The sequence below is a fragment of the Schistocerca cancellata genome, chromosome 11 (genome assembly GCF_023864275.1).
Source record: "Schistocerca cancellata isolate TAMUIC-IGC-003103 chromosome 11, iqSchCanc2.1, whole genome shotgun sequence".
Lineage (NCBI taxonomy): Eukaryota > Metazoa > Arthropoda > Insecta > Orthoptera > Acrididae > Schistocerca > Schistocerca cancellata.
In genome coordinates, this window is record NC_064636.1 from 142,524,337 (window position 1) to 142,548,143 (window position 23,807).

Sequence of the window (23,807 nt, forward strand, 5' to 3'; positions counted from 1 at the left end):
GGTCATTTCCGGTGACCTGTATAGGTCCACCACAGCTACTGATGCCAAAAAACCAACACCTATAACTGCGAAAAATAAAACCACAACCCCAAAAGTTCACAAATCAATCATCCCTACATAAATTAAATCACATTCAATACATCATAAATACACAAAACATCACAGCTAGAAAAAAAAATTTAATTACCAGCAGCAAATAATTCCGGCACTGCAACCTAGATCGACAGCCCCCCCCCCACACACACACACACAAACCAACTCATAAACACCGTGCCGTAATGACATTCACACACCACAACACCTTTATGTCGAAGCAGGCAGGTGGAATCAGACGCTTCCATTGACCCCTCCTTCTACTCTGTAGATGAATATCGTAACAGAGACTGATAGACCAGCTTAGGTAAAAATTCTGCTATATTTCAGTTTTGACAGCACTTGGTTGCAACAGTCAAGATCGGGTATTCTGTGTACGATAAATTTATTAAAAGTACGTAACTGTGTTTTATTCTGTCAGTGTACCAATTCTGTAAATATTAGCAGTTACTGTGATATATTCACATATTTTGGCAATCTCCTGACAAATGATGAGGATAATAATTATTATATTCCACTGTATTATGTTATACTTTCTGACATGTTATTTGTCATTCGCGATTGCCAGCGGCTATTTCCGTAGCAGTACGAAAATATTTGTTCGCTCCAGTTACTATCCTCTCTGGAAATATCACCTGGAACTACGACCTTTAACTGGAGTCACCGAGTCAGGAACGTCTAGACACACAGTTATTCCGTTACCAGCTTCCAGGTTATCTGTGGTGGTGGTAGCCCGATAACTACCAGAGAACTAGAATTATGAGCCAATAACGATAACTGCCAGAGGAGAATACCGGTCTCTGACAGTTATTTCCAAAGTCGCTCGAATTCCTAAGTAACTTTCCTTCTTCTTCCCATCCAAGCTAAATTAACACGTAAGGCGGTGGCTTAAGGGAACGACCGTACTTGTTAATGCCTGTACTGCAGCTTCTATCAGCCACGGCTCGGACATTAACTTTATTTAATTGTTTATGCTAAAAGTAACGAAGGCCCACGAAATAGTACACAGTTCTTATCAACAGATGGCGCGCAGTCTCACAGTTATTCCCATGGTCTATAGAACGCCTTCCAAATGCGCAGTACGATCTTCGGTCAAAAGATGGCGTGAGGCACTGTTGACACTAAACAGTTATTGAAATAACTGCCAGAATCAGAGGAACGGTTATCGCAGTAACCATTACTTCTCAGTAACCGGTTATTTCTATCAGTTACGTTATTTTTTGCCACCTCTAATACAAAGCGCGAAGGCGCATGCGCGGTCGAGTCCAGACGACACGTGACTCATATTACACGATGGCGGCTATCACGAATAATGTCACAGACAAAGATATCCAGACCTGCAACCTCCGTAAGGGCCTGTTGACGCGGACATGGGTGCGGGACGGGGGGGGGGGGGGTTACAGCAGTTCTGTCAGATGACACGGGATGGCGCTGGGGTGCGAAACTGCTCGGACAGTGGGCAGCAGGTAACTGCACACGAGGCCGTGGCAGTGGAAATCCCCACCACCACTTCCCCTCAAATGCCGGCACAGGGCACCATCCAGTTCTGAGACATTTAGTCGCTGCCGCCAGTTGCAGCTGTATGCAGAATTATGCAACAGAATTGTCTTGTGACACTATGTTGTAACGTCTGTTATAGAAGGCCAGTTTTCAGCATAAAACCTAGTTATGAATATTGGCTCATCACGGCTCCCTATTAGAGAATCGGCCAGCTACTACAGCCAAAATTGCGCACAGCGGAGAAGCGCAAAATTTTGTTGCGGCGCTCCTTTCCATTATTTGTTAGAAGTATTTTCCAACATTGCTTATTTCAAACGGTCTGTCTTCACGTACTGTGAAGAACTTGCCTCAGGCTTTGCTGCCTCAGGTAGGGCCCATAGTGTCTGCGCAGAACTGCTCCGTTCTGCGCAATACGTCACCGTCGAGAAGCTCGGCACAGTTCGCGCGCACTGTTACGTGTTGAAGCGATTAAGTTTCATGTTGTTGCTGTTTATTTTCGCTTCTTTCGAGTTTGTTCGTTATGTTTGACATTAATAATGCCGAATTGTCCTACGGCTGTGTGTGAAAACTGTAATCAGAAGACTAAAAGGCAGTAGTATCCTGAAACATTTGCTCAGTGGGTTCAGCTCTGTAGCAGTAGTGACAGCATTAACATTAAAAATGCTACTGCCTGTAGCAAAAACTTTAGAGAGGACGTTTGTTTACAGTATCTACAAGCTGAATTAAAGAAACTCCAACCAAAATAGGTTTTAAAGCCGACTGCAAATTCTATAAGCTTGTGAAACTCGTAAACGTGCACTTAACATTCTAGAAAAAGTAGATCAAAGCATAGAATCAGAGAAGGTATTATCGAGGATGAAATTAAAAAAAACTTAATGAAGAATTATCACCATTGAGGGAAAACAATTTAGCGTTTAATTTGCTTTTCGTTCTCAGTATATTGTTATCCGCTATTACTGTTTCACGCGTTAAGCAAAGAGAGGAAGTAATGCAAAGCATTAAGTATCTACACAGTGCTGACGACTAAAGTACACAAAAGTTTTGCTAAAAGCACTTCACGAGTAAGCAAAAAACAAGCTTAAGTGAAGCAGAATATTTGTGTGTGTTGCGCATTTGATGAAATGATTGGCATATGCTACGACTAAGAAAGTGACGCCATATATGGACCACATAGCCAGGTACAGGTTGTGAGACCTGAGTTTCTCCTGGCGTATACAACTTTCAAATAATTTCCGGGAATTCAGCCAGGTAACACTTTCAGCAGTTTGCCTTGAAAATGGCGGGGTGTTCTCCCGCCGAAATATCGGCGGTCGCTGAAAGTGTTACCTGGCTGAATTCCCGGAAGTTATTTGAAAGGTACAGGTTGTTATTGCATGTGGTTTATATGGAGCCTGGAAGCAGTCTGTATACTGCTGGTCACGAAAGAGACGCAAAAATACATCACTGGATGTATTTCTTCCAGATCTGACTCCATAGAGCAATCACTTGGACATCATAGTGACAAGATAATAGTAATATCAAAAGGTCCTATAAGCTCTGCGGCAACTGAGGAACTATCTCGTCCTAGCTTAATCGTCTCTTCAAACGCAGCTCTCTGTGTAAAGAAGCAGATGTGAATAAAAACCTGCCAAAACTTTTAATCGGAAGCTTCAAACTATTTCTCAAGAGATCTCCACAATTTACACTAAGATCATTACTGTACCTACATCCGGATAAGGCACCTAACACGTCGGCAAAGACAATGAGGGCTAAACAGCTGCAGAAAGGAGCACACACATGGAGAGCTTCCGCAGTTCATTCCATATGGGATTAAGGTATTTAATTTGTTGTTGTTGAATTGTTGAAGTACGGCGATCAATACTGAAGCTTCAGAATCATCAAACGCAGAAATGACAAGTAAATAGAATTATATCGTTTCCTTTCTACTTAATATCTGCACGAAAAAAAAGTTATACATTATTGATGATTGTGACAAAAGAACTGCGTTTAGAAACTGTAAGCTCTTATGATTGTTGCGTTTCCTGTACTATTAAAAATATGTAATACTTAATAACGACTGAAGGATGCCAAGTTATAACTTATCTCATAGAAAATGTTAAGCAATAGAATGTATATGTCAAGGTGATCCATAATAAGTAGTTATACATCTGTCATTAGTAGAAAGACAATATGATAATTTCATTGCCGTGGGAAGCAGTAAGTCCCTGTGTAGGTAAGCTTCAATCGAACTCATATCTTATTACATCGCCCTTCAGTTTAGTAAATTAATGGTGACTTAAGCGCAATACGGCCATGCGCGAACGTGAAAAATCGTCTCTTCTCGACGGTGACATCACGCAAAAGTGCTCGCTGCCGAAAGCGTTGGCCCAAATTTTCTATGTAAGTATTGCTTGTTGCTGCCTACAGAGATGCGGCTACGCTCTCTCGGTCTCACCCCTCTGTCACCCCACCTTGCTACCCTTGACGTCAGGGAGGCCGTTGCCGAAGCGCCTCTAGCGTGATCTCACGAAACTAAGCAGGCGACACGCCTGACATCTACTGTCGTCTAACGGAACTACGAGCACACCCCCGGGACAGTGGTTTGGGGGGGCTTCCTCTCTGTATATGTTACTCTGTGGTTGGGGGCGGCGCCAGCGGCGGCCCTCAGTGGCGCAGCTCGGGGGAGCAGCGGCGCTCTGGCGGCCACAGCTGTCGCCTCGTTCCGGCAGATGGCGACGACGCCCAACTCTGCAGGGCGTCACAGAATCGCGTGGCCGAACTTTCAGGAAGCTTTCCTCACACGTTGGCCCGGAAACGCTTCAAGTCAGAGCTCAGTTTATAGAGCTTTTCAGCACATTAATTATTCGAAACACTCGCAAAAAGAACACACTGCCACAGTATGAAGCACTCTCCTAAATTAAGTGTTCAAAATGGCCACCGTTAGCAGGGATACATTCATCAACCCGCTGTCGCGCGCAATCCCTGAAGCGCTGACGTTGCCCCAGACAACTGCAAATTGTTTCACAGCCGTGCACAGTACGTTCACGGAGACTCTGTACGTCTCGTACCGGGGTGCCGTGCAGAAGAGCTTTCCAATGCCCCCACAGCTGAAAGACTTGTGGGGGTACGTCTGGAGAGCGTGCACGCCGAGGAAGCGGTCCACCTCTATGCATCCGTCTGTGACGGAATATGTTGTTTCGAAGTCGGAAGTTAGCATGTGGTGGGTTTTATTTGGCGCTGACTTACTTATATCCGTCATTATTAAAAAGGGAACAATTGTGATACCCACCACCCTCGAGAGGATGCACGCTGATACGGAGGCACAAGGAGTGCCGAACGATAGTTTCTCTGGCTGTCGTACATACACTGATGAGGTGACAAATTTCTCTTAAATACAATTGCTACAGAAATTGTGAGACAATCCCTCCAAAATACACTGAACCGCAAAAGAGACTGGTACACGGATGCCTATTCAAATACAGCAATGTCCGCCGCTCGTGGTCTCGCGGTAGCGTTCTCGCTTCCCGAGCACGGGGTCCCGGGTTCGATTCCCGGCGGGGTCAGGGATTTTTCACCTGCCTCGAGATGACTGGGTGTTTGTGTTGTCCTCATCATTTCATCATCATCCAGGACAGTGGCGAAATTGGACTGAGCAAAGATTGGGTAATTGTACGGGCGCTGATAACCACGCAGTTGAGCGCCCCACAAACCAAACATCATCATCATCACAGCGATATGCAAACAGGCAGAATACGGCGCAGCTGTCGGTAACGCCTATATAAGACAACGAATACCTGGTGCAGTTCTTAGATCGATTACTGCTGCCACAATGACAGGTTATCAAGATTTAAGTGAGTTTGAACGTACTGTTGTAGTCGGCGCACGATCGATGAGACACAGTATCTCCGAGGTAGCGATGAAGTGGGTATTTTCCCCCACGACCATTTCGCGAGTCTACCGTTAATATCAGGAATCCGGCGAAACATCAAATCACCGACGTCGCTGCATCCGGCAAAAGATTCTGCAAGAACACGACCGACGACGATTGAACAGAATCGTTCATCGTGACAGAAGTGCAACCACCCGGGAAATTGCTGCTGATTTCAAAACTAGGTCATCAACAAGTGTCAGTGTGCGAACCATTCAACGGAACATCATGGATATGGGCTTTTGGGGCCGAAGGACCACGCGTGTGCCCTTGATGACTGCACGACACAAAACTTTATGCTTCACCTGGGCCTGTCAACACCGACATTTGACTGTTGACGGCTGGAAGAGACGTTTCTACATGTCGGCAGGAGACTGTGCAAGCTGGTGGAGGTTCTGTAATGCCGTGGGGGCTGTCCTGATGGAGTAATATGGGACCCCTGATACGTCTACATACGACTCTGACACGTGTGTAAGCACCCTGTCTGATCACCTGCACCCATTCGTGTCCATGGTGCATTCCGACGGACTTGGCCAATTCCATAAGGACAATGCGGCACCCCACACGTCCAGAATTGCTACAGAGCGGCTCTTCTGAGTTTAAGCACTTCCGCTGGCCACCAACCTCCCCAGACATGATCATTATTGAACCTATCAGGGATGCCTTGCGTCGTGCTGTTCACAAGGGATCGCCACCTCCTGGTACTCTTACGGATTTACGGACAGCCCTGCAGGATTCACGGCGTCAATTCCCTCCAGCACTACTTCGGACATTAGTCGAGTCCACGGCACGTCGTGTTGCGGCACTTCTGCGTGCTCTGAGCCACCCTATACGATGTTAGGTAGGGATACAAGTTTCTTTGACTCTTCAGTGTTGGTGTGAGGACAAAATTAAAACTAGGATCTTGACACAAGATACTAGAACGCCAGGTTCAACTCGCAAATTGCCAGTCCTGCCGTAGCAACAAAACCGGCACGAAACTTCCTAGCAGATTACAACTGTCTACCAGACGGAGACTCGAACTCGGGACCTTTGCCTTTCACGGGCAAGTGCTCTACCAACTGAGCTACCCAAGCACGACTCACGCCCCGTCCTCACAGCTTTACTTCTGCCAGTATCTCGTCTCCTACCTTCCAAACTTTACAGAAGCGCACACACGTATGCCGATCCACCGCAGTAGCCCATGGAACAACTGCGTCATCAAAGCCTTGCAAAGTAAGAAGCCTGCATTTACCTTCATTAAGTAGTGCACCTCAATTCCGACAATAATCATCCCTTACAGCCTTCCGTCGAGGTATCTCCGCAGAATTGCGGAGTAGAACCATCACATCATCTACGTATACACCAACAGCTATAGTCCCTCCGGAAAGCGTCCAACCTTTCAACTGGGATGCTAAGCTCCGAAGTAGGGGCTCCAGAGACAACACAAAGTCATTGAAAGCGGGCTTCCCTTCCTTGGGGCACTTCCCGACGGATATTTATCGGGGGTGTCAGTTGGCCATTAACAACCACCGAAGCTGAAATACCTGTAAACAAAGTTGAGAGCACTCGCCATGTGTCAGCAGTAAAACCAACTGCCTCCAGAATCCGAAGCAAGAGGTCGTGATTAACACGACCAAATGCCTTGTCAGTGCCTAGGAAAGCAAGGGCACAAGGGACGAACGTTACAGCAGCAACCGAAACCAGGTCACGACACTCGAGTATAGGAGTAAGAATGGTACGACCAGATACGCAGCTTGATGTTTGGCAACGATCATCTCCATCACAAGCTCACTTCAGTCTTATAATCAAAGTTCAACAAAGTAATTGGGCGAAAGCTATCAGGAGAAGCCGGTCCAGGGTGTTTCTAGATTAAAACAATTTTTCACATTTTGAACGAGGTCTGCACTACTCTACCCTGTAACACTTCATTCAAAAGAGACTTAAAAGTAGTACCCAATAGCGGCCAAAAGCGCACTTAAAAGTCCATCCAGACCTGGAAAAACACCGATCAGTGACATTTTAAGATACAAAAGTGGCATTCTGAAATCGTGGACTGGGAACGATGACCTCACGAGTAAGCGCGGTTTCCCCAACACAGCAGGCTTAAAAGTCGGCAGCCGAATGGTTCTGACGTGCTCGCAGCAATACCTCTCCAGTTTTCCAGTTTGTGGACTTCTGATCCGCGAAAAAGCACTCGGAATCGCCAAAGAGTTGGGTCTTAACGATTTTAAGGCATCTGTAGGGTGGCTTGACAAATTTAGGAGTAGACACATCATCTCTTCTCTAGCCGTGTGTGGCGAGTCCAGTCCAGTGGACGGAAACACCGTGTCAGACTGGCAAGAAAGGATAACAGGAATTTGTGAGGGTTATGAAGAAAGAGGTGTTTTCAACTGTGACGAGATTGGTGTTTCCTTCAGAACTCTATAGAGTAACACGTTGCCCCTAAAGGTGAAAACTGTTCAGGAAGTAAAATTTCAAATGAACGACTCATTTCTCTACTGCGTGTTAATGAAACGGGCGAATGTGACGAGCCTTTAATTACTACCGACACCGCTAAGGATACTGACTTGAGTAAACTGAACATGCTCTCGGATGATTTGAGCAATAACTGACTGACTGGTTGCTGGCATTTGATGGGAGAATGGACAGACAAAGAAGGTAAGCACGTTTCTGGATAATGCCACTTCCCACTGAGATGCTGCACTAAAAAATATGAAAACAATCTCCTTGCCGCCAAGTCCAAGTCCACGTAGCCAGGGGATTGTTCAGAACTCCAAAGCGTTTTGCAGGCAGAAAGTGCTGAGACACATTTCGTCTCGAATGCACGGCGTTGAACCTGGATATGAGCTTGGAAAATCTATTACCGTACTGGATGCAATTCTGTGAATTTCTTCAACCTCACAAACCAGTAAAGTCCACCACACTCAGCAGCTGTTTCAAGAAGGTGGCGTTGGTTTTTAATGGCCGTGCGTCAGCGACGGACGACGATGTCCGAGAAAGCAACCTCAGGTGACACGAGCCTAAAGTTCACACTTTAGCAGAGGAATTTGGTGGACCAGAGGGACATGATGCACTGTTCACAGAAAGTACATCAACTAGCATAAATGAATTCGTACAAGAGCTTCATCAGGAAGGGTGTGGTGACACTGTCGAGAACCGACACCAAAATCAGGATGAAGATGACGTAATGCAGTCGCACTTTACTCCACTAACAAGTAAGCAGGCGGTGGAAGAAGTAAGAAAATTGAAACACCACTTTTTAGTGAGAAGTCATGAAGAGGACTCAGTTAACATTAACATTTGTACCACATATTGAAGATATTTATAAATAACTACCTGGTTGAGAAAAAAATACGCGATGGTTTCAAACCAACCTTCCAGAATGCATTTAAGAAATTTTAGTATGTCTGTGGCGATATGCTAATGTAGTACTGTACTTAAATAAAGGTAAGTTTCCACTACTTCACTTATTCAACTGTAGAGCCCTTTTCTGTCTACAGAACATTGACTGTACTGTATTCTGTACTGTATTTTTATCCTTTTCTCAATAGCGGACACTCCTTAAAGCGGATAGTTTCGCCATAGGTATCCGTTATTCAGACGTTTTACTGTATTTTAACAAGACACTTGAAAACGTTCTTGTAATGGCATTGCATCATACGACAATTCATTGTTTTTCCAAGAACTTATTATAATTCAAAACAGTGAGCAATTTATAGATTGATTGCTATCAAATAAACAAATCATTGAGAAATTTATAGATTGATTTCTATCAGATGAACAATAATGTAGGCATCAAAAATGTGTAGACCATTTACGTACTGTATCACGCACATTGCTAGTAATTTTGTACTTACCTGAACACATATCTTTCAAAACCTTTGACTTGGTTAATAGTGGCCGAGCGGTTCTAGGCGCTACAGTCTGGAACCGCGCGACCGCTACGGTCGTAGGTTCGAATCATGCCTCGGGCATGAATGTGTGTGATGTCCTTAGGTTAGTTAGGTTTAAGTAGTTCTAAGTTCTAGGGGACTGATGACCACAGCAGTTAAGTCCCATAGTGCTCAGAGCCATTAGAACCATTTTTTGGTTAGTAGCAGACTGTATAACTCCTTGCAGATAAGGTCTTCATAATGACGTTTAACTATTACAATTGCTTCAATAGTTTCAGCGGAAAAACGGTTCTTCTCATTAATCCAAAGGGAACTCACAACTGAAAATACTCTTTCCACAACAGCAGTTGTGACTGGTGCAGCAGGAGCAAAACTCACAAGCGTCTCTCTATTTTTACATGAAGTACCTGTACTTTTAAGGGGATGGAATACATCACACTATCTCTTAGCTGTTTCCAAATTAGCTTCTTCCCATTCCTCAAGTTTCTGCGACACAATGTTGTTCACACATCCTATTTGAAATGTTGCACATCAGTCTACTGTCTTCAGAATTATCAGAAAATTTAATAATTCAGCCCAAGAAACAGAATTTTTTAGCGTTATACAATGAAATGATTTCAGAGGTTGAAGTGGAGAACTCCATTTTTCCAAAGCACCGCGAAGCTTTGTTTCTTTCCACGTCTCATGTCTTCATTGTTATAGGTCAACGCAAAGAACGCTACTTCTCTTGATCGCGGGTTGTTTGGACTGTCAAAAAGTGTCACATAGGTGGCCGTAACTTTTCCCTGGCTTCACCTACAAGCACAAAACTTTTCCACCGCCAACAGGCCATAGACGCTAGTATGTGACATAATTTTCAACTTGATACGCCAAAGTCTTCCTCTGTTTGCAGTTCATGCGCACTTAAAAAGAAAGTTATGCTGCCAGAAATTCTCGCAGAAAATGCGAACAGTCGCATCTTTTTCTTTGTGCGTTGCGTTTTGCCGACACGTCCCCCATGTTCAATAGAAAATACTGAACGACACAGAGTACATTTGTATAGTCGTGCTTTACTTTCGAGTTTGCCTCACACGCAGCAAACAACAGACAATGGAGCGTACTAAAGCGAGCTTGCCGAACCCTGTGTTGGAACTGCCGGCTGCTTCTAACTGTTGTCCCTAACAGTCTGAGGACATTGTGTCGGTTGCATCTGCGCGCCTACCCCGTCGGAGGTTCGAGTCCTGCCACGGGCATGGGTGTGTGTGTCGTCCTTGGCGTAACTTAGTGTTAAGTTGGATTAAGTAGTGTGTAAGCTTAGGGACCGATGAGCTCAGCAGTTTGGTCCGATAGGAACTTAACGCCACCACCTCGGTTGCGTCTACTACAAATTTGTCAAACAACAGTGAATGGCTAATCCGTAACTATGAATACAATTGAACATTGATAGCACTTTATCGTTCTTTGACGACAACTTGTTACATCCGTCCTTCATTTCTGGGGTAGCAAATGATCGAGACGAATCACGAAGCTCGCGCATTAGTTACTGGCAGTGAGAACGGCGACGGAAAATCATCTGTTCACACCCGTCCACATCCCGTGACCATTCCCTCTGTATAGCGCGGGACGAGATGAACGGCCTGTGGCAGGTCCGGCCGTGCCGACACCGACGACGACGCCTCGCCCGCCCTGCCGCAGCCGTCCCCTCGCCTGCCGCGGGCCGAGCTGGCAACGCCGCCCCGTGACGTCAGAGCCGGGTGGGGGCAGCCGCGCGCCCCGGCTGTCTGTGCGGCCCAGTAGAGGTGGGCCAAACGGTTATTCTGGAGTATCCGTTATCACAGTTCCAGTTATTCTTTGATAACCGTTATCATTAACCATTATTAATAACTGCCAAGTTATTTTTCGCTAGCGAATACCGATAACTCCGACAGTTAAATAACGACATAGTTGGAATCCATCAGTTTAGTTATCAGTATAACTGCGAGTAGTGTGAAATAGCAGGAATGTCGTATGAATCGTGTCATAACCTTAGCTTATTAACTCCGGGTACATTTTAGTTGATGTTAGAACGATTATTGGTGTTTCATATTATATGTTTGTAGGTTATCGGTCGCTATTAGAAATATTATCTTCGCAGCTGCGACAGAAAGTACGCGGAACTTCGCCAAAGCACTGTTTAAGTAAAATGTTAACAACGTGCGTTTTTAAGTATGAAGTAATATGTAAACTGAGTACTGTAGGTTAAATTCGAAGCTTAATTTCTTGTGCTGCTCACATAATAGAATAAATTGTACAGCCTTATAATACAACAAAAAATATACGTAATGTGACAGATTTGTTTACTCCTGTGCTGTAAAAGCTAGTCCTATTGGGGAAAGTGTGAGTACGCTAATCCAAGTTTTATGTCAGATTTGCAAACTGCTCGATTTCTCCAGCGACAGCATGTTTATAACATATGAAGACATGCAGATCGAAAAGGTTGACAGTGTTACATTTCTGGGACTACAACTCGATAATAAATTCAGTTGGGAAGGGCATACCACATTTTTTCATTCTGTTATTTCATAAGGGAGCATATTCTGTGGGAACTTATCAAGCGTAGCAAAAGTTTTTCGCATGTAAAAGCGTGTAATAAAAATCGTTTGTGGTATCAATTCAAGAACATCATGTAGGAACCTGTTCAAGGAACTTTGTATTCTAACCACTGCCTCCTAGTATATTTATTCCTTTATGAAATTTGTTACAAGTATTTCCAACCAATAGCTTAATGCATAATATCAGTACTAGAAATGGGAACAGCAATCTACATAAAGACCTAAAATTACTTACCTTGGTCCAAAAGGGGTCCAATATTCAGGAACATGCATTTTCAATAAACTGCCAGCAAGTCAGCAACCATTAAAAACTTGGTTTCAGATAAGGCACGGTTTACAGTGTGTTTGAAAGACTATTTGATACAGAAGTGTCTGATTCCACCCGTCATCAATATGCTGGAAATGGCTATTTTAAGTGTGTCTATGACGTCACTACATACACATGGCAACAAACACGAAGATACATATAAATAATACAATAACATTTCCCACCAAAAATACAATCAAACCAATGGGACAACTGTGGGAAGTTGGGGGTTTTAGGGTGAGGACAAGCTAGTAAAAAAAACACACCATTATCCCAAAACACAAAATGAAGAACGAATAGAAAAAAAAATTACAGCATTCTGCTACACCAAAGAAAATCTGCAAGAATCGGACACTTCCCTTGAACAATATAGGTCAACTATAGGTGACCATACCAAAACACCAATACCCACAACTAAAAGTACGAAAATTGGAATCAGACATTTCCCTTGACCTATATAGGTCAACCTCAGATGACGATACTAAAACATCAACACACACAACTGTAAAAATGGGAATCGGTCATTTCCGGTGACCTATATAGATCCACCACAGCTACTGATGCCAAAAAACCAACACCTACAACAGCGAAAAATAAAACCACAATCCCAAAAGTCCACAAATCAATCATCCCTACATAAATTAAATCACATTCAATACATCATAAATACACAAAACATCACAGCTAGAAAAAAAAATTTAATTACCACCAGCAAATTCCGGCACTGCAACCTAGATCGACAGCCCCCCCCCCCCCACCACACACACACACAAACCAACTCATAAACACCGTGCCGTAATGACATTCACACACCACAACACCTTTCGTCGAAGCAGACGGGTGGAATCAGACACTTCCATTGACCACTCCTTCTACTCTGTAGATGAATATCGTAACAGAGACTGATAGACCAGCTTAGGTAAAAATTCTGCTATATTTCAGTTTTGACAGCACTTGGTTGCAACAGTCAAGATCGGGTATTCTGTGTACGATAAATTTATTAAAAGTACGTAACTGTGTTTTATTCTGTCAGTGTACCAATTCTGTAAATATTAGCAGTTACTGTGATGTATTCACATATTTTGACAATCTCCTGACAAATGATGAGGATAATAATTATTATATTCCACTGTATTATGTTATACTTTCTGACATGTTATTTGTCATTCGCGATGGCCAGCGGCTATTTCCGTAGCAGTACGAAAATATTTGTTCGCTCCAGTTACTATCCTCTCTGGAAATATCACCTGGAACTACGACCTTTAACTGGAGTCACCGAGTCAGGAACGTCTAGACACACAGTTGTTACCAGCTTCCAGGTTATCTGTGGTGGTAGCCCGATAACTACCAGAGAACTAGAACTACGAGCCAATAACGATAACTGCCAGAGGAGAATACCGGTCTCTGACAGTTATTTCCATAGTCGCTCGAATTCCTAAGTAACTTTCCTTCTACTACCCATCCAAGCTAAATTAACACGTAAGGCGGTGGCTTAAGGGAACGACCGTACTTGTTAATGCCTGTACTGCAGCTCCTATCAGCCACGGCTCGGACATTAACTTTATTTAATTGTTTATGCTAAAAGTAACGAAGGCCCACGAAATAGTACACAGTTCTTATCAACAGATGGCGCGCAGTCTCACAGTTATTCCCATGGTCTATAGAACGCCTTCCAAATGCGCAGTACGATCTTCGGTCAACAGATGGCGCGAGGCACTGTTGACACTAAATAGTTATTGAAATAACTGCCAGAATCAGAGGAACGGTTATCGCAGTAACCATTACTTCTCAGTAACCGGTTATTTCTATCAGTTACGTTATTTTTTGCTACCTCTACGGCCCAGTTGTGAGGGAGCGGCCGAGAGGAGAAGAGCGTGAGACCTGCCTTCAGAGCTTCTGCAAATCTCTCTTCTCGGCGAGAACACCAGAGAAAGGTAAGGCGGCCTGCTGCTGGTTACTGGCATTTCTAGAAGCTGCCAATGTTCTGCACGCTTTAGGGTGGTTTGCCCCTAATATATTGTCTTACTTTTAAAAATCACGATGGCTACGAAAAAAGGGATGGCGAACAGGGTGTTAGGTTGCTTTGAGTGTTCAGTATTTTATTGCTCGTTATTTATCGCTTTGCCTTTTAACCGGTCATAACTTGAGCGAGAATAATGTAGAACGGATGAAAAATACCGCCACATTCAGTCGGCTAGTATTTCGATGTGGCAGTGTAGATTTCTCCAGAATTCTCGTACCAAAGGTATTTAATATGAAAACCTCGCGTACTTGATTATGTTCGTAGGACGCAAGTTTGCGAAAACCGTTAAATTCGGCACTTGTGACTACGTGAGTTATATGGCGTAACGGCGTCTTCTGCCACTGATTAAAACAGCCGTGGTTGTCTGTTAACACTGGACCGTCAGCCTGGAACCGGAGGTCGGTTACAGGTTGCCTGTCTAGAGGTTTGCAGGGATGACAAAAATTTGTTTTTCAATATTTCGCTTACTTTTGCCGACTTTAAACATCTAAAATGTTGTCCTACCGTACTCATTCAGAGGTATAATCTGACATTACGGGGTCCACACAGTAACATAACTACCACAGTTGGTAACTTGGCGTGTCTCGAGGTGACGTATTTCATGGCGGTGAAATACGCGGACGTTATTCAGCCAGTCTTTCAGAATGACAGCAGTTATTCTCACACACACACACACACACACACACACACACACACACACACACATACGTGAAGTAGCACATTTCGCCGGTCATGCAGTCACCTTCGGCATCAGACTTAACGTTTTAGTTTATTAATTAATTGGAAATGACCCTATATTGCCAACAGTTTGCTGACATTATCCACGCACCCCATACGAAGTGTTAGCAAAATTACATCGTTGTACAGATATGACGTCACACACGTTTAGCCGCGCGAAAAACTTGCTTTTGTTTTGGCGACTTGGAAAACACGTCAAGAATAATTTCAAACTAACACTAAACTTTTTCTCGCCTACAGGCTTAACATAGTCTTACACACGTTAATTCGTCTGCAAAGTAATCAGACGTCGGAAGTTGTTTTGTGCATGGGCATTCCGAATACCGTGTAGTCCACTCGCGGATCACAACACGTGGCGCCTTGCCGACGTGCTCCTGGCCATGAAACGCAGCACTCGCGTTCATTTCACTATTTTTACAATTCTCTGGAGTTGATATTGCGATGCGCGAGCGATTTGTTGCTTTGTCTAATATCCTGGTTAGACTGAGGCGAAGATTTGATTGGTAGTTGGCGAATTCTTGAGAATTTATCGTAATGTTTTGTGCCTCTTGAAGAAAACCTTTTGTATTGTTGTTTATCGTTCTGTGACGTCACGTCTCCTAGTTTGACATTACTAATGAAAGGGAAGCGATAACACACAACAATTTTTCTGCACTACACGACGGTGCAGCGCTTCGTCTGTCCGTTCTCGTGTTAATATTTGTCTGGTAAGAGGGCCTGGTGTGCCGACAAAGCAGCGCATCAGAGATCTCTGTGAGACGCGTCGTGTTCTGCGTGGCTTGTGCTTGCGCATCAGTCGCATCGTAAGTGACGAAAGAATGAATATTACCGATTGTGAAACTGTCACCTACCAACTTCTGTACTTGAGGTTCAAATGACACGATTTAAAGTGCAGTGTAAATTTTTGTGTGCAGGCTATTAACGACGGTAGAGTAGAGATTTAATTTCTCATTTCCAGACCAATAGTATCGAACGTGGAGGTAGATTTCTGTTGTCACTTTCCGTCAGAGGAGTGAATCACGTCAGAATGATAACATTTGTAGAGAGATTTGCTAATTATATTTGACTGAAACCTATAGTAAATACTTCGTTTAGCCACTTACTGTTAATGAAGCCTTACCCATTATCTATGTTAAGTCTCTGTTTCGGAATTACGGGCTGGCACTAACGTCTTACTGACGCAGTGCTGAAAATGTGTATCAGAGTGCACATCGCCATAAAACGCAAATTTGTGTACCACAACTATATAATTTTCCATTTGGACAATCGGTGTGTTGATGTACCGGTTTTGTCGCAGGGACAGGATGATTTGATAAAAGTCGCACGAATTTTGTGAATAATAATTACCCCGATATCGGTGCTCCAAATTGCTTTCACTCTTTTGACGTTGAAGTTTGTGTGATGGTTTTCGTATTTATACTGGTCTATCAGAAAATATGCAACGCAATTGATGCACACCGTATTAAAGACCTCTCCAAAACGTCTCGTGTGTAGCGAGCTTAGTTGTGTCGAAGTGTGGGGAAATGTGACGGTGACGGATGAACAGTAGCCGCAGCAGAAAAACAGTTTCATAAAAAGGCCGCCAGTTACTCGCGAATGTGTGGAATCCACGCTTTGTCACACCGATTGTCCATAATAGGGGACTAAGATCACTTACGTCTTACGAGTGTGTGCAGTGTTCCTTGGTGCTTTTAATTCTTTAGGTGTTTTGTCCACGAGCAAAGTGTGTGACATTTGCGTAACTTTCCTCAGTGCGCTGCTTGACACGGTACTTGGGCCGGCAGTGGAGACGGTGGCGAAGCAGCGCCCTGACGCGAGGCTGGGGCAGTGGCGGGCAGGGGAGGGGGGCGGCTCCCCCACTGGGTGGCCGCACTCACACGTTCAGAGGTCCGGCGTGGGCCGTCAGCTGTCGTATGGCCGCGAAGCTCGGTAGCTATACTGGTGCGTCAATGGGGAACGGATTTACACTGGAAAGAAATTATTTCCAATTTTGGAAATGTTTCTATAAGTAATGGATTGGGAACGGAACGTGGGCAGCAAGGGCGAAACAAGTTGAGAAAGGCAGAATGTTGATTTTATTATTAACCGCCACTTGCACAATCTCCTTCAGTGTGAGCACCGGAGACTTCGGCGAGATGTTGCACAGCGAGAGCATACCTACTAAGTTTCGTTGTTAGACGCCAATTACAGCCCACATTGGACCTCCGTGACTAGGTGGCTTTATTTATAATCACCCAGTACATTCATGCCTCTGTTGGCGAAAAGCGGTTCGTAAAAATTTTGCTGTCGCCTATGTGGTCCATTTGGTCATAAATGATTCAGTATCTGGTCAGTTAAGAAAATAAACTGTTCTGATTTTCCTGGTGTGTTTGTTTTCTTAAATCCTCGAGAAATAAGCGAAAAATATACCTATTCAAAAAAGCAAATAAAAATTCACTTGACGCCTTCCTCAGAGGCAATCTCTACTCATTCCAAATTAATAATACAAGTGCAGACCAGATAGGCTTAAATTCCAAGAAATAGTATCGGTAGCAGTTCAGAGATTTATACCGAATAAATTAACAAACGACGGAGTTGATCCTCCTTGGTACACAAAACGGGCCAGAACACTGTTGCGGAGACAACGAAACAAACGTGCTAAACTCAGACGCAATATCCCCAAGATTGGCGATCTTTTACACAAGCTCGAAGTTTAGCGCGGACTACAATGCGAGATGCTTGTAACAGTTTCCACAGCGAAACTGTCTCGAAATCTGGCAGAAAATGCAGAGAGATTCTGGTCGTACGTGAAGTGTGTTAGCGGCAAGAAACAATCAATGCCTTCTCTGCACGATAACAGTGCAGATACTATCGAAGACAGTGCTGCCAAAGCAGAGTTACTAAACACAACCTTCCGAAATGCCTTCACAAAAGAATTCGAATCGAGAACAGTTGCCAACATGTGTAACGTAGAAGTAAATATCCTCGGATTAGTGAAGCAACTTAAATCACTTAATAAAAGCAAGTCTGCTGGTCCAGACTGTATACCAATTACGTTCCTTCCGGAGTATGCTGATGCATTAGCTCCAAATTTAACAATCATATACAACCGTTCACTCGACGAAAGATCGCACCCAAAGACTGGAAAGTTGCACAGTTCACACAAATATTCGAGAAAGGTAGGACTAATCCACTAAATTCCAGGCCCATATAGTTGACGTCGATATGCAGCAGGACTCTGGAACATATATTGTGTTCGAACATCATGAATTACCTCGAAGAAAACGGTCTGTTGACACACAGTCAACATGGGTGTAGAAAACATCGTTCCTGTGAAACACAACTAGCTATTTATTCACATGAAGTGTTTAGTGCTATTGACAAGGGATTTCAGATCGATTCCGTATTTCTGGATTTCCAGAAGACTTTTGACACTGTACCACACAAGCGGCTCGTAGTAGAATTGCGTGCTTATGGAATATTGTCTCAGTTATGTGATTGGATTTGTGATTTCCTTTCAGAGAGGTCACACAGTTCGTAGGAATTGACGGAAAGTTATTTAGTACAACAGAAGTGATTTCTGGCGTTCCCCAAGGTAGTGTTATAGGCCCTTTGGCGATCCGTATCTACACTCCTGGAAATTGAAATAAGAACACCGTGAATTCATTGTCCCAGGAAGGGGAAACTTTATTGACACATTCCTGGGGTCAGATACATCACATGATCACACTGACAGAACCACAGGCACATAGACACAGGCAACAGAGCATGCACAATGTCGGCACTAGTACAGTGTATATCCACCTTTCGCAGCAATGCAGGCTGCTATTCTCCCATGGAGACGATCGTAGAGATGCTGGATGTAGTCCTGTGGAACGGCTTGCCATGCCATTTCCACCTGGCGCCTCAGTTGGACCAGCGTTCGTGCTGGACGTGCAGACCGCGTGAGACGACGCTTCATCCAGTGCCAAACATGCTCAATGGGGGACAGATCCGGAGATCTTGCTGGCCAGGGTAGTTGACTTACACCTTCTAGAGCACGTTGGGTGGCACGGGATACATGCGGACGTGCATTGTCCTGTTGGAACAGCAAGTTCCCTTGCCGGTCTAGGAATGGTAGAACGATGGGTTCGATGACAGTTTGGATGTACCGTGCACTATTCAGTGTCCCCTCGACGATCACCAGTGGTGTACGGCCAGTGTAGGAGATCGCTCCCCACACCATGATGCCGGGTGTTGGCCCTGTGTGCCTCGGTCGTATGCAGTCCTGATTGTGGCGCTCACCTGCACGGCGCCAAACACGCATAAGACCATCATTGGCACCAAGGCAGAAGCGACTCTCATCGCTGAAGACGACACGTCTCCATTCGTCCCTCCATTCACGCCTGTCGCGACACCACTGGAGGCGGGCTGCACGATGTTGGGGCGTGAGCGGAAGACGGCCTAACGGTGTGCGGGACCGTAGCCCAGCTTCATGGAGACGGTTGCGAATGGTCCTCGCCGATACCCCAGGAGCAACAGTGTCCCTAATTTGCTGGGAAGTGGCGGTGCGGTCCCCTACGGCACTGCGTAGGATCCTACGGTCTTGGCGTGCATCCGTGCGTCGCTGCGGTCCGGTCCCAGGTCGACGGGCACGTGCACCTTCCGCCGACCACTGGCGACAACATCGATGTACTGTGGAGACCTCACGCCCCACGTGTTGAGCAATTCGGCGGTACGTCCACCCGGCCTCCCGCATGCCCACTATACGCCCTCGCTCAAAGTCCGTCAGCTGCACATACGGTTCACGTCCACGCTGTCGCGGCATGCTACCAGTGTTAAAGACTGCGATGGAGCTCCGTATGCCACGGCAAACTGGCTGACACTGACGGCGGCGGTGCACAAATGCTGCGCAGCTAGCGCCATTCGACGGCCAACACCGCGGTTCCTGGTGTGTCCGCTGTGCCGTGCGTGTGATCATTGCTTGTACAGCTCTCTCGCAGTGTCCGGAGCAAGTATGGTGGGTCTGACACACCGGTGTCAATGTGTTCTTTTTTCCATTTCCAGGAGTGTATATAAACGATTTGGGAGACAATCTGAGCAGCCGTCTTAGCTTGTTTCCAGATGACGCTGTCGTTTATCGGCTAATAAAGTCATCAGGAGATGAAAATAAACTGCAAAACGATTTAGAAAAGATATCTGAATAGTGCGAAAAGTGCCAGTTGACCCTAAATAACAAGAAGTGTGAAGTCATCCACATAAGTGCTAAAAGGAACTCGCTATGTTCTGTTACACAATAAATGAGTATAATCTTAAAGCCGTAAATTCAACGAAGTACCTAGGTATTGGCCGCGTGGGATTAGCCGAGCGGTGTGAGACGCTGCAATCATGGACTGCGCGGCTGATCCCGGCGGAGGTTAGATTCCTCCCTCGGGCATGGGTGTTTGTCCTTAGGATAATTTAAGTAGTGTGTAAGCTTAGGGACTTATTACCTTAGCAGTTAAGTCCAATAAGATTTCACACACGTTTGAACATTTTTTGGACCTAGGTATTACAATTATAAAGAGTTTCAATTGGAAGGAACACTTAGAAAATGTTGTGGGGAAGGCTAACCAAAGACTGGGTTTTATTGGCAGGACACTTAGAAAATGTAACAGACCTACTAAGGAGATTGCCTGCACTACGCTTGTCCGACCTCTTTTAGATTGCCGCTGTGGGATCCTTACCAGATAGGACTAACGGAGTACATCGAAAAAGTTCAAAGAAAGTCAGCATGTTTTCTGTTATCGCGAAATATGGGAGAGGGTGTCACAGAAATGATGCAGGATTTGGGCTGTAAATCATTAAAAGAAAGGCGTTTTTCGTTGCGACGGAATCTTCTCACGAAATTCCAATCACAAACTTTCGGCTCCGAATGTGGAAATATTTTGTTGACACTGACCTACATAGGGAGGAACGATCACCACTATAACATAAGGGAAATCAGAGCTCGTACCGAAAGATAGAGGTGTTCATTCTTTCCGCGCACTATACGAGATTGGAATAATAGAGAATTGTGAAGGTGGTTCGATGAACCGTCTGCCAGGCACTTAAGTGTGATTTGCAGATTATCCGTGTAGATGTAGACACGTTGTGCACATGCCCGTATTTCCAGTACGGGCGGCTGTCCAAACTGGAGTAGGTCGCAGCCACCGATTCCAGGAGTAGACATTTCCCCGTGGCGTAATGATGTGCTGTGTGACGTCATAGACACTTACGGATACAGCAGAACGCAGTGATGTTTACATGGCTGCTACATTATTTTTTGTAATGTAGGCTGTGGTGGAAGAGTGATGTGTTGCATAGTCCGAGGTCTAGGTTAGGTTAACAGGTGGCAGTGTGGTGGTCAGTTAGCAGAGCCAAATAAATGGTACATCGTAATAACAGTAATTCTTGCTATTGCGCTTATATGTTCGATTTGGAAGAGTGTATTGTTGATGTCCTGGATCTAAACAGTTGGAATCGGCAGGTTCAGTATTTTTTAGTATTGGGCACCGTTCGTCCCTAGTGTAGAGGCACGTTTCCACCCGTGTGCACAGGACGCACGCAGCCTGTGCACGAAGAGGCGTCGGTGCAGCCAGCCAGCCCGGCATACCGGGGCAGCCCCCACGTCCCAGGCGAGATCAGGCCGGGCTGCTCCGCCCACGGTTTTGTTTCGTTTGCTCTGTTTTATTGCGTCTCACTGTTAAGTTACCCTTTTCCGCGTGCTTCCAAATTTTCGTTAGTCCATTGGCCTAGTGGTCCAAAAAGAAACAAAATGGGTCTGAAGAATAATATATTATTGTGCCTACTTTGAGACGCGAGTTACCGGTTAGGTCCAATATGGCTTCTGAATTGTGTAATGAATGCTCGAGTCTGACTTTCTGGTGCAAATATCATGAAGAAACGTGCCTTTTTTCAATGTAGTGGCAACGGAGGTCGATTAGTGGTAGCCTTCTGAATAACAGTAAAGTTAATGTGGTAACTATAGCGCAGTGAACCCCTCCTTCTATCGCTAGGTTTTCGAAAATAAACATTAAAACGAATTGGGCTGTAGTAGAATTATAAACATTATAAGTACAGCAGCCAACCGCAATTATGATCAGCAAAATTTAATTACACAAAACCATTACCGGTTTTAGTTTATCAAAAATCCATTAAGTGCTTTTACAAGCTGTGGAGATGTGATATTACTTCGGAGCTTTGTGTTCTGAGACCACGCTGCCAGGTGCATAGGCGACAGCGACCTCAGCTACAGATTCAGTGGGCTTTCAATGAAAAATGAAACTTGAGATTTAATCAGTATATTTTCAACCTTCTCCAACCATCTCACACAATAAAAACATAATCGACCCTTCAGAATTGTATTGAAATTCTGGTTTTACGGGTGACTTCCCAAATTGCTCTTTTGAAGATCTAATTGTTTCACAAAACGGAGAATACTTGGCAAAGGGTAATTTCAGCAGAATTCGTGCTTCATGTTGCCATTCCATGCTGTGAGGTGCACTGATGAATCCACTATTTTTCATCAAAAAGCCCCATCGCAGACAAAATTTGAGTGTCTGTAATGATAGTCTTGTAATCCATTTCTAAAGCATTATGGCATTTGAAAACAGTGAGACAAGTTACTGAAAGTTATGATTTTAGAACATGGGGCACCAAAATTGTAATTTGGATGTGACATGTTACTGCAGGATTTTAGTGCTTTGTGGTGAGGAGAAATTTTTGAAATTTGCAATCCTGTTGTTGTGGTCGTCAGTCAGAGTAGCATGGAGAGCCGCATTGTCTTCTATCCTGTGCAGGCATCTTCTTCTCAGAGTAATTTTTGCAGCCTACATAATCTCGAATCCGCATGCTGTATTCGTGTCTTGGTCTCCCTGTACTAGGGCCGTTGGAATCTTTAAAAATATTGGGAATCTGACATACCGATATATCGAAAGAATATCGAACTATCTACGAAAAACTATCGTCGTACTGGCCTATAAAAGTATCGGCTGAGTATTGTAAATTTACTGCCGGATTTAGATGTGTACAGTTAACTAGTGATTTGTTGTTAGCTATTCTGTACATCAATGAACAAGACAGCAGAACGATGCGCGTCCACGCGTGGCGCCAACCGCTCTGCTGACAGTGGCAGCTGCGTGTGTAGGTGGCGCAATAAGAGGTGTCCGCTTTGTCCATCGTTCGGGTTCGTCATATACAGGATTTATCTGGGCACTCAATGCCGACTTCAAGTTTTTTTTTTTAATTTCCGCGACTGCCAGCGACATACGTCTTTAAGTGCTCTGTCAAATTCTTTTCACAGAATCGCACCTCCCATCTCATTTTCATCCATGCCCTCTCCCATTTCTACACTATTGCCCCAAGTACACCTGCCACGTATGTAAGCTCTGTGCACTCCGACTTCCAGCTTTCCCTTTGCTTAGGACTGGTTTTGCGTTTGAGCCCCTGTCATTGATACAGCCGCTTCCCTTTTCTCCAAAGGCCTCTCCTGTAGACTCTTTTTGTCCTTCTGCTTAGCTGTTTTGCACTTCCTGTCACTCATTTTTAGACATTTCTATTGCCTTTCACCTGCTTCATTTAGTGCATTTTAGATTTTCTCCCTTCATCAGTTAAATTCAGTATTTCCTGTGATATCCAGCGATTTCCCCTAGGCCTCTCTCTGTGCGTATTTGATTCTCTGTTGCCTTGACGGTATCTTATTAGTTTTCTACTGCAATCCTTTCCCCTCTTGTTATCCATCGCTGCCTAACACTCCTTGTCAAACTCTAAACAACCTCCGGTTCTTTCAACTTATCGATGTCCCATCTCCTTTGTT

At 44.6% G+C, this 23,807-nt stretch overlaps 1 protein-coding gene across 1 annotated transcript in view; it reads left to right on the forward strand.

Moving 5' to 3' along the window:
• Nucleotides 1-14,102: 14,102 nt before the first annotated feature.
• Nucleotides 14,103-23,807, forward strand: part of LOC126108359 (putative ankyrin-containing lipoprotein Lxx09580) — a 103,998-nt gene continuing 94,293 nt past the window's right edge. Inside the window, exon 1 of the mRNA XM_049913572.1 lies at nucleotides 14,103-14,186. The gene's annotated coding sequence lies outside the window, so the exon portion shown is untranslated. The remainder of the gene's footprint in view (nucleotides 14,187-23,807) is intronic.